Genomic DNA, 12,362 nt, shown 5'->3' on the forward strand with positions numbered 1-12,362 from the left:
ATAGTAATTTTACCAAATTATTAACTATTAGTATATTTAAATTAACATTAACGTTAAATTAGAAAATAATAAATTAAGAATATTTATTAGAAGGTATAACTGAAAGATTAAATATAAAATTGCATTAATAATTTAAACTGACAAGTATTTTAGAACAATTTGTTTTCTAAATATGATAGTTATTTTGAGACAAGTAATATTTATTTTAAAGTGTCATTTTAGACTCCGTTTGAGATAATTTTTCATATTTTATAATTTTAAAATTTTATAAATTAAAATCAGTTTTTATTAGAGTTTTAAAAATTAAAATTATTTTATTTTATTTTAAAAATATATTTTAATTTAAATTCAAATATTACATATCATATCCATCAAGCCCCTTACTTCTCTTTAGCATGTTGATTACTATTCAATAATTTTGAATAACTTTAACTCATGCTTGAACCTTAAAAGCCTATAAGCATGATTCTTCAATTAGGTTTGACTTTTCTTACTTTTAAATTACTTTTTGAATAATATTTTTATATGGAAAAAAACCTATTATTTACGAAAAATGGTATTTATGATCAAAATATTTTTATTCCAAAAAGATATACAGGAAAATAATATACTATTGATCTAAATATTTTTATATACGAAATTTACTATTGATCCAAATATTTTTGTAAATGATACCTACACAAAAATGAGGTCCGTAAACGGGAAAAAAATCTATTATTGATCTAAATATTTTTATATACAAAAAATGGTATTTATGATCAAATATTTTTGATCCAAAAATGGTATACGGTAAAAAAATGTATTATTGATCTAAATGTTTTTTATACGAAAATTTAATATTGATCCAAATATTTTTGTAAATGATACCTAAATAAAAATAATATTTGTATTATTATTTACGAAAATTTTTATTTATGATCCAAATATTTTTTATTCAAAAATGGTATATGCGAAAGAATCTACTATTGATGTGAATATTTTTATATACGACATTTACTATTGAACCAAATATTTTTTTAAATGATACTTAAACAAAAATGAAGTGTATACGGAAAAAAATCTATTATTGACCTAAATATTTTTATATACGAGAAATTGTATTTATGATCAAATATTTTTGATCAAAAAATGGTATACGGTAAAAAATATATCATTGATCTAAATATTTTAATATACGAAAATTTAATATTGATCCAAATATTTTTGTAAATGATACCTAAACAAAAATAATATTTGTATACGGAAAAAAAATCTATTATTTACAAAAAAATGGTATTTATGACCCAAATATTTTTTGTTTAAAAATGGTATACGGGAAAAAATTTATTATTGATCTAAATATTTTTATATACGAAATTTACTATTGATCCAAATATTTTTGTAAATGATATCTAAACAAAAATGAAGTATGTATACAGGAAAAAAATCTATTATTGATTTAAATATTTTTATATACGAGAAATTGTATATATGATTAAATATTTTTAATCCAAAAATGGTCTACGGGAAAAAATCTATTATTGATCTAAATATTTTTATATATGAAATAATCAATTTTTTATCTAAATTTTTGTTTCTTTTTTAACATTTTTATTTAAAATAAATGATGTATTCAAATTTGCGTAACCAAACAGAACCCGTGAGTATGCACGGGTTTGTTACTAGTTATTTATCGCAATTGAATATTTTATATAGATTAAAAAACAATAATAAATAAAAAAAAGAATAGTGACTTTACCAAATTATTAACTATTAGTGTATTAGTGTATTTAAATTAGCATTAATGTTAAATTAAAAATAATAAATTAAGAATATTTATTAGAAGATATAATTGAAAGATTAAATATAAAATTGCATTAATAATTTAAAGTGACAAGTATTTTAGGACAATTTGTTTTCTAAATATGATAGTTATTTTGGGACAGAGCGAGTAGTATTTATTTTAAAGTGTCATTTTAGACTCAGTTTGAGATAATTTTTCATATTTCATAATTTTAAAATTTTATAAATTAAAATCAGTTTTTATTAGAGTTTTAAAAATTAAAATTATTTTATTTTATTTTAAAAATATTTTTTAATTTAAATTCAAATATTACATATCATATCCATGAAGCACCTTACTTCTCTTTAGCATGTTGAATTACTATTCAATAATTTTGAATAACTTTGACTCATGCTTGAACCTTAAAAGCCTATAAGCATGATTTTTCAATTAGGTTTGACTTTTCTTACTTTTAAATTTCTGTTTGAAGGTCTAATTTTTTTAATTTTGTAACTCTTCATCACATTTAAAGCATAACACTCAGGCTAACATAAATTTCTCTTTGAGATGATATCATCTCTCTCCTTATCTGATCATGAGTCAAATAATAATAAAAAAATATTTGTAATTATTCCTTCAGTACTATTAGTTAGAGTTGTCAAAATGGACTACTCGGCCCTAAATAGGCGGGCCCTGGCGAGCCATGGAATTTTTAGGGACGGACCAAAAAGACCCTGGGTAATATGGGCTCGATAATTACTACCCGAGTACAGACCTAGATTGGCTTCGGGCTACCTGGCCCAAATTGACTTTTTTATCTAAAAAAATTAAAATAAAAACTCCATAATATTTATTATAAATAAAATTAAAAATTTTATTATTTTAAACATAATACATTTTAACTACTATATTATCTCTTATAAATACTATAATGTGTTTCTAAATACAATATATGCCAAAATTGTATAAAATAATACTTGAATATTTAACATAAGAGAAAACTAATATAATACAATAAAAGAATGTTGATTATATTAATAAGAGAAAGATTGAATAGAATGGAGATAAAATTTAGTGAGGAAAGAAAAATCAATGTGCTTTTTGGAGTAAGACAATATAAATATAAATATAAATATATTTATTTTAAAATTTATAATTATGCGGGTCTAATAGGCTACCAACGACCCATATGGGCTAGCTCTAATGGGTAGCAGACTTTTCAAGGTTGTACTAAAAAAGCCTTGAAAAATATAGGCTCTAATTTTAAGGCTTAAGCCCTGTGATATTTTGGGTCTGACGGGCCGACCTATTTGAGTTAATCCATTTTGACAGCTCTACTACTAGTTCCCATTGTATGAACTTTAATTTCAAACTAAGTCTTTTCCGTCATAGTTTTTAAAACATTCATCCTCGTGTCTTTAGTCTCCTTCTCCCTAACGAGACTCACTAAGGAGTAATATGTTTGCAATTTATGAACTTCGATCATCTAGGCTCCACTCCCAATAGCTCATAACCTTTCTCAACTCTTGGATAGCCATTGAAGAGACAATCCACAACTTTACCATCAATCTGAATTAGGTAATGATCTTAGTAAATGTAAAGTCTTGTTCTCATCATCATTCTTTACCTCAATAGTCTCAAGATCATCAATGATCTTGTGAAATCCTGTCAACTGCTCCACTAAGGATTTATTCTCTACATTCAAATTGAGTAGAGTTTTATTTTAGAAACAATCTCTAAGACAAAGACTTGATCATATACAATTATTCATTTTTTCCACTTCCAAACGACTTCTCTTAGAAATTTATTACTGATGCACAAGATAATGAAACTCATGGAATTATCCACCATCTCGATCTTCTCTGCTTGTGTTAGGCACGTAGACATCGACGCCACACCCTTAAGTGCGTCAATACACTTCTTTTAAGTTAATATTTCTAGCATTTTTAATTTCCATAACCTAAAATATTTGTCTCTAAAAAACTTATCGCATTTATATCCCATGGTGCTTAGTTGTAAACAAACTCACGTTTCTCCACGATGGACGCTAACTGTTGTGAAAAACTAATAAAATAATTTAAAGTATTTTAGAGAAATTATTCATAGTTCAATCACAACAAGAAATTTAACATTTGGAGACATAGAACAATGAAAACCAAAATAAATCCCCTAAAGCAACACAAAAATCTGCCAAAAGTGAAAGTAAATACACAACAAGTCAGAAGAAGATAAAATACAGAAACACAATAACTTATTTACTCATTTCAGTTAAACAATTTACAATGAGAGAGAGCATTTCTCCAATTTACTATACTTCCCAAGATTGTTACTAAAGACTACAAATGAGTTACAAGAAAATAGTCACCCAAGTTCCCAAGAGCAAACCTTATTTTCTACTCAAGTGCTTCACAATCTCTCTAATTCTCTATATATGAAGCACACAAACCCAATGTGTTTAAAAGTTTTACGCGACTCCTTTAGATACCTCCAAAGGTTTTCCAAATTCCAAGTACAGAATCATAAGAATTTTTAATCATGCCTTCTAAGTTTCCCTTGGATTTCCACCACATCCCCTATTTTCCAAACTAAATTCTAAAGGTTATGGAAGACAAGAATGATAGAGATACATATTTATAACTAATGAAATCCAACTAACCCTTAATGAGCCTATAACACAATCCATTAGTGAATAGAATCACGAACTAAAACAGAAAAGCACAATACACGCAGATCAAAAAAATTTAAACCTATGGCGATAAACCGCTTCTATATACCTGACTTTCAGTCGGCACTTTTAACTAGATCTTTACTATGGCCATAAATCTAGTCGTTGCCATTTCCGTAAGACCCGCATCCGCCTATAGACCCGTGCGGGCCTCTAGCTTTGGACCATCTTTGTGTGGCTCCGCCCCACCCTATTTTTCCTCCTTACAGTTTCAATGTCTTTTGTCGTCTTTGTGGATACTTTTTTGACTATTTGATTTATGCAATCTCGAAACATGTTATATTTCTATTCACCACTTAAGGTTTTGACATATGCTTCAACAAATTGTATGCAAATGCAAGCCCAACTTGATGCAATGACTAGAGATACTTTTAGATCCCCAAAAGGGACATCATCAGGTACAACAAGCCTATGATATGGTATTCTATTATTATGGAGTTGGTCACGTCAATGACCAATGCAACTCTACATGATTTTGAGTCAAATAATCCATATATATTAGAAACTATCATAGGGACAATCCAATCTCCAACAGATACACTATAATGTAAAAAAAATCCTAAATTTATATGATGGAAACAACTAAGTGCAAGGTTTAAGACAAGGCCAACAACATCAAAAACCATATCAAAATCAATATGAATAACAATAACAAAATCAATATCTACAACAACCTCATTAACATTAGAATCAACAACAATAACCAAGGAAACCTTAACCTAATTTTTGAACATGACACAAAGAAAATTTAAATTATCAAGAGTAATTAGTAGAAAATTATGAAAAAAGGTAATGCTTCTATTAGACAAGTAAGAAAGAAATAAGTAAGGAGAAAATTAGGATTAGAGAAGATAAATATTATATATTGTGGAGCTTATTAATGCTTCTCTAATCCTAATAGTATGGTTTTGACATTGACGAACATTGTAAGAACAAGCAAACACTCACAAATGAGTTTTTGATTCATGGCAAACATCACAAGCAACCAAATACAAAAGCATAAATGAATGACTCAAGACAATGGAAGATTATGAAGCTCAAATCACTCAGAAAATGGTATTGCATCTGTTAGGTCGACTAAGCAAAGCCCTAGGTCGACTCAAAACCAGAGCAAACTCAGCAAAACTGACAAGGTCACTGTTAGGTCGACCTACCCACACTCCCAGGTCGACCTAAACTGAAGGGATTTACACATGTCACTGTTAGGTCGACCTACCCACACTCCTAGGTCGACCTAAACTGAATAAAAGTCACAAAAATGCATTTCAACTGACTTTAGGTCGACCTAAACCTTCAACAGGTCGACCTAACTGGAAACAACTGACTTTAGGTCGACCTAAACCTTCAACAGGTCAACCTAACTGACTTTAGGTCGACCTAAACCTTCAGCAGGTCAACCTAACAGATTTTAGGCCAACCTAACAGGTCAACCTAACTGGGACAATTTCAACTCTGCTTCTGTTAGGTCGACCTAAGCACTAAAGTAGGTCAACCTATTTGCTGAAAACTTCCCAAATTATGTGTTTTCTCTGCTCCAACATACCAGCAACTATATATATATCATTCCATGTTAATTATTCATCAACACCAAAGACTGAAAGATACACAAAGGCTTCTCATCTTCGTTCTTCGTCATCTCCAACACAATTACACATAATCATTCTTGCGTTGAGGGTTAGTGATCGAGTTCGATAATATCCATGGAACGGAATTGAAGATTCCTAGTGGGTGAAGATTTGTGGGGTTTTTGGTGAATAAAATCCGAGGGTTTTGTCCTCCAAGATAGGTGTTTCTTGGGGGTTTTTATCAAGAGTTTTCATCGAGGATTCGGCTGAGTGTGACGATTGAGGAACAAGGGTTCAAGCAATTAAAGACACTGCAGAAAAGAATCAAAGTGAAACTCTTGGATCACCTTGATCTTGCTCAAGATTAAGGGGGAAGAAGATTCAAAGGATCGACATAATTGGTTTATCGTTTATCGCTTTGTTTTCTTCTTTGTATATACTACTTTCAACATTAATGGAAGATTTCCCAATTTCAATTTGGAATTGGGGGCAGACGTAGTCGTAGCGAGGACGATCGACGAACTGCCTAAACAAATATCGTGTTCTTGTCGCTTTTACCTTTTAAATTTACGTTCTGTTCATATTTGGTTATAATAGCAAATTGATCAACGATTCGAGTGTTAAGATTGTGAATTAAGAACTTATATAAACATCACAATCCATCACACATTGAATCACCATCAATTTGATCATTATCACCAAGTGTTTGTGTTTTTGCTTATTTCACTATTGCTGCATTGCAAACGTCGTTCATCATATAAGAAGTTAATTGATTTTCAATAGAGCGACGTATTGATTCTATAGTGTATTCTCTTATCGTTTATCTCAAGCTGGTTAGTGGTTTTAACACATATACAATCGTTTCAATAGTGGTTCGGAATAGACGCGAGTCGATTCAGAATCACTTCCGCTTAAAGTTCAACTAATTCCGCAAAACTGTGTAAGATCTATTCACCCCCCCTCTAGATCCTAAGGCCAGCGTCTAACAAGTGGCATCAAGAGCTCTGGTTTATTCCGTGCTACGTGAAACACTTATTGGAAAGATGGCTTCTAGACCTAAAGGGGCTCACAATAGAGCTCCGGTTTTCAACGGTGAAAACTATGGCTATTGGAAGGATTGTATGTGTGTTCACATCAATGCAATTGATAGGAACATTTGGACAGCTATTGTCAATGGTCCCTTTCAGATCACCATGACAAATGCAGCTGGTGCAGTTGTTCCAAAACCAGAAAATACTTTGGATGCTGAAGATGAAAAGAGATATGGATACGATTGGAAAGCGAGAAACATTCCAATCTCAGCTCTAGGAGTTGATGAATACTATCGCGTTTCCCATTGTAGATCCGCTAAAGCTATGTGGGACACATTGCAAGTTGCCCACGAGGGAACGGATGATGTCAAACTAGCTAGAATCAATACGTTAACTCAAGAATTCGAACTCTTCCACATGGAAGATGGTGAATCCATCAAAAACATGCAGAAGAGATTCGTTCACTTGAAAAATCGTTTAAATTCTCTTGATAGACCTGTTTCCAATGCAGTTGCTACTAACAAAATCTTAAGATGTTTGAACAGGGAATGGCAACCCAAGGTTACAGCAATAAAGGAAGCAAATGATCTAAACACCTTAGACATTACCACTCTCTTTGGTAAACTAGAGGAACATGAACAACACCTTAAATGCCTTGACATGCATGAGAAAAGGGCAAAGAAAGAGAAGAACATGGAGAAAGAGGTAGAGAAGAAGTCAATAGCTCTAAAGGCTTCAAGTTCCAAGACCTCAAGACAAGAGCTAGAGGATAGTGATACAAGTGATGACGAAGACTCTGATGATGAGGAAATGGAACTGTTTGTGCGAAGATACCACAAATACCTAAAGAAAAATGGAGCAAAACATTCTGACAAAGGGTTGATCAACTATAGAAAGCAATCAAACAAGTTCAAACAAGATGACAATAACAAAGGAAAAATCAAAGGTCCTTGCTTCAATTGTGGCAAAGTTGGTCACTACAAACCGGATTGTCCATACCTTGAGAAGGAGAAAGAGAAGAACCAAAGCAAAGGTCATAACAAATCTAGAAGAGCCTACATAGCATGGGAAAGTGATTCATCTAGTGAAGACTCATCAAGCGATGAAGAAAAATTGGCAAACTTATGTCTTACGGCTCATCAACACAAGAAAAAGAAACGTGTAAGTCATCTTAAACCTGAACTTGTAGATAAGTTATCTCATGCTCAATTAAAATTAGCCTTTGAAGAACTACATAGAGATGCAATTGAAGCTTTTAAACTTTTGGCCTCAAATAAGAAAATTTTTTCATATCTTGAATCAAAAGTTGAGAAGACCGAAAAGGACATGGAAGCTTTGAAACAATCTATGCTAGATATTCAAAAGGATAAAATTGAGGAAGATCCTACATCATGGTTTGGTTGTGAGACATGTCATATTTGGCAAAAAGAAGTGAGAGACCTAAAGGCCAAATTAGATAAGGCTCTACAACCAAAAATGACGTTTGCGGTTGATCCGAATAAGTTCAAAAGATCGTATACTCCTTTATATAGTAAATACACTTTTGTACCAAATGTATCAACTAACAAAACAGCATATTCTCATCATATTACATGTCACTATTGTTGCAAAAAGGGACATACCATTAAAAAATGCAAATTTAGGAGGATTTTAGTTCCTAAAGGAGTATTTCAATGGTTGCCTAAATGCAACAGTTTATGTACTCACCACCCAGGACCCAATGAAGATTGGGGACCTTCCACTATAAATTAATTTTGCAGGAAAAGTGTCTTGACATTGCCGAAAGGTTGTGGTTCCTTGATAGCGGATGTTCAAGACACATGACGGGAGACATATCACTCTTTGTTGAAGTTCCACGCAAAGAAAAAGGGGTATGTCACCTATGGAGACAACAATCGGGGAGCTATACTTGGTAAAAGAAGTGTAGGTATATCTTTTGATAGTGCAGGCCCATCCACTGAAGAAATTGTCAAAGATAAGGAAGATGAAAGTGAAAGTGTTGCAAAGGAAGATGCTAAGAAAGAGAAAGATGAGTCTCATGATAGTGTTGAAAAAGAAAGCATCTCAAACAATGAAGAACTTCCTAAGGCCTGGACAAATGTAAAAGATCATCCAATCGATAACATAATAGGGGACATCTCAAAGGGCGTGACAACACGCTCCAAGATAAGTAACTTTTGTCATCATTTTGCTTTTGCTTCACAAGTTGAACCGAAAAACGTGAAGGACGCATTACTTGATGAGCATTGGCTAATGGCCATGCAAGAAGAATTAAACCAATTTAAACGGAATGATGTTTGGGACTTTGTCTCTCATCTGGGAGATCATCAAGTAATCGGTACTAGATGGGTTTTTCGTAACAAACTTGATGAAAACGGAGTTATCACTAGAAACAAAGCTAGATTAGTTGCTCAAGGTTACAATCAATAGGAAGGTATTGATTATGAAGAGACATACGCTCCTGTAGCACGTCTCGAAGCTATTCGCCTCTTACTTGCCTATGCTTGTTCAAAAGACTTCAAACTATTCCAAATGGATGATATTATATTTGGGTCGACTAATGCAAAACTTGTCAAAGAATTTTCTAAGCTTATGCAGAGTGAATTTGAGATGAGTCTCATGGAGCTGCTCAAAAGATTTGGAATGAGTGAAGCGAAGGAGATTGACACACCTATGGCAACAAATACTAACCTAGACAAAGATGAGAAAGATATCAATCTTGTCCAAAGGAATCTCACTTAAAAGCTGTAAAAAGAATTCTGCGATATCTACGTGGAACTCCTACATATGGCCTATGGTATCCGAAGGGAAATGAGTGTTATTTGGTAGGATTCTCCGACTCAGATTTTGCTGGCTGCAAATCCGATAGAAAGAGCACCAGTGGAATATGTCATCTATCTACTGCTGAGGCAGAATATGTAGCTGCCGGAAGCTGCTGTGCGCAGATATTATGGCTCAAGCAACAACTTCTTGACTTTGGTATTAAGCTTGATCGTATACCTATCATGTGCGACAACACAAGTGCCATAAACTTGAAGAGCAAGAAGCAACTAGCTGACATCTTCACCAAACCTCTTGCAACGGAGCAGTTCTTCAACATTTATAGGGAATTAGGGATATTAGATATCTCTAATTTGAGCTAAATGCGTTTGTTTTCTTAATTTTATTCCTTTACTTTATATATATTGATTATGCTCAAGCTAACATCTCTCTCAGTATGAAGGTAGTTCATCATCACATCAAGAGGAATATCATTGATGCTAGAGGAATATACTTCATTCTACGAAATGATGACGAGATACCTATAATTGAGAAAGTGGTAACATGTTTGTTGTTCACTTCCAAAAATATCATTGATGCTATAATATGCTATCAATTAACATGTTTATAGTGACTTCTTATATGCTTCTCCACCTATCTCATTTACATGTATATGTTGTTCATCATTACTCATAACATATCATGTTTGGACATAAAAATAGTAGAATAAGCATACATCTAACATATTTGGGCAAACGTTAGCGAGCATTGCATTAGTTCATTTCATTGCATTGCATCTCATTTCTGTCATGTTATTATGTCTTTTATTACTTGAACTTAAGCTTGGTTTGTACCTTTAAATATGTTTGGATATTATGCTCTATTTCTTTACTATTGTGTTATATAAGACATTGTTTTGTTTAGATTATTTTGTTATTCTCTTCTACTATTCTCCTGGTTTCTTTTGATGTTGTCAAAGGGGGAGATGAGTTGAGAGTACGGGGGAGCTTAGTACGGGGGAGCTTACGCATACAAGACCGGGGGAGCTTTCGTCATTTAATCAAATGTTTGCCATCATCAAAAAGGGGGAGTTTGTAAGAACAAGCATACACTCACAAATGAGTTTTTGATTCATGGCAAACATCACAAGCAACCAAATAAAAAAGCATAAATGAATGACTCAAGACAATGGAAGATTATGAAGCTCAAATCACTCAGAAAATGGTATTGCATCTGTTAGGTCGACCAAGCAAAGCCCTAGGTCGACTCAAAACCAGAGCAAACTCAGCAAAACTGACAAGGTCACTATTAGGTCGACCTACCCACACTCCCAGGTCGACCTAAACTGAAGGGATTTACACATGTCACTGTTAGGTCGACCTACCCACACTCCTAGGTCGACCTAAACTGAAGAAAAGTCACAAAAATGCATTTCAAATGACTTTAGGTCGACCTAAACCTTCAACAGGTCGACCTAACTGGAAACAACTGACTTTAGGTCGACCTAAACCTTCAACAGGTCAACCTAACTGACTTTAGGTCGACCTAAACCTTCAGCAGGTCAACCTAACAGATTTTAGGCCAACCTAACAGGTCAACCTAACTGGGACAATTTCAACTCTGCTTCTGTTAGGTCGACCTAAGCACTAAAGTAGGTCAACCTATTTGCTGAAAACTTCCCAAATTATGTGTTTTCTCTGCTCCAACATACCAGCAACTATATATATATCATTCCATGTTAATTATTCATCAACACCAAAGACTGAAAGATACACAAAGGCTTCTCATCTTCGTTCTTCGTCATCTCCAACACAATTACACATAATCATTCTTGCGTTGAGGGTTAGTGATCGAGTTCGATAACGTCCATGGAACGGAATTGAAGATTCCTAGTGGGTGAAGATTTGTGGGGTTTTTGGTGAATAAAATCCGAGGGTTTTGTCCTCCAAGATAGGTGTTTCTTGGGGGTTTTTATCAAGAGTTTTCATCGAGGATTCGGCTGAGTGTGACGATTGAGGAACAAGGGTTCAAGCAATTCAAGACACTGCAGAAAGGAATCAAAGTGAAACTCTTGGATCACCTTGATCTTGCTCAAGATTAAGGGGGAAGAAGATTCAAAGGATCGACATAATTGGTTTATCGTTTATCGCTTTGTTTTCTTCTTTGTATATACTACTTTCAACATTAATGGAAGATTTCCCAATTTCAATTTGGAATTGGGGGCAGACGTAGTCGTAGCGAGGACGATCGACGAACTGCCTAAACAAATATCGTGTTCTTGTCGCTTTTACCTTTTAAATTTACGTTCTGTTCATATTTGGTTATAATAGCAAATTGATCAACGATTCGAGTGTTAAGATTGTGAATTAAGAACTTATATAAACATCACAATCCATCACACATTGAATCACCATCAATTTGATCATTATCACCAAGTGTTTGTGTTTTTGCTTATTTCACTATTGCTGCATTGCAAACGTCGTTCATCATATAAGAAGTTAATTGATTTTCAATAGAGC

This window comes from Vicia villosa, unplaced genomic scaffold (genome assembly GCF_029867415.1).
Source record: "Vicia villosa cultivar HV-30 ecotype Madison, WI unplaced genomic scaffold, Vvil1.0 ctg.001676F_1_1, whole genome shotgun sequence".
In the NCBI taxonomy this organism is placed as follows: Eukaryota; Viridiplantae; Streptophyta; class Magnoliopsida; order Fabales; family Fabaceae; genus Vicia; species Vicia villosa.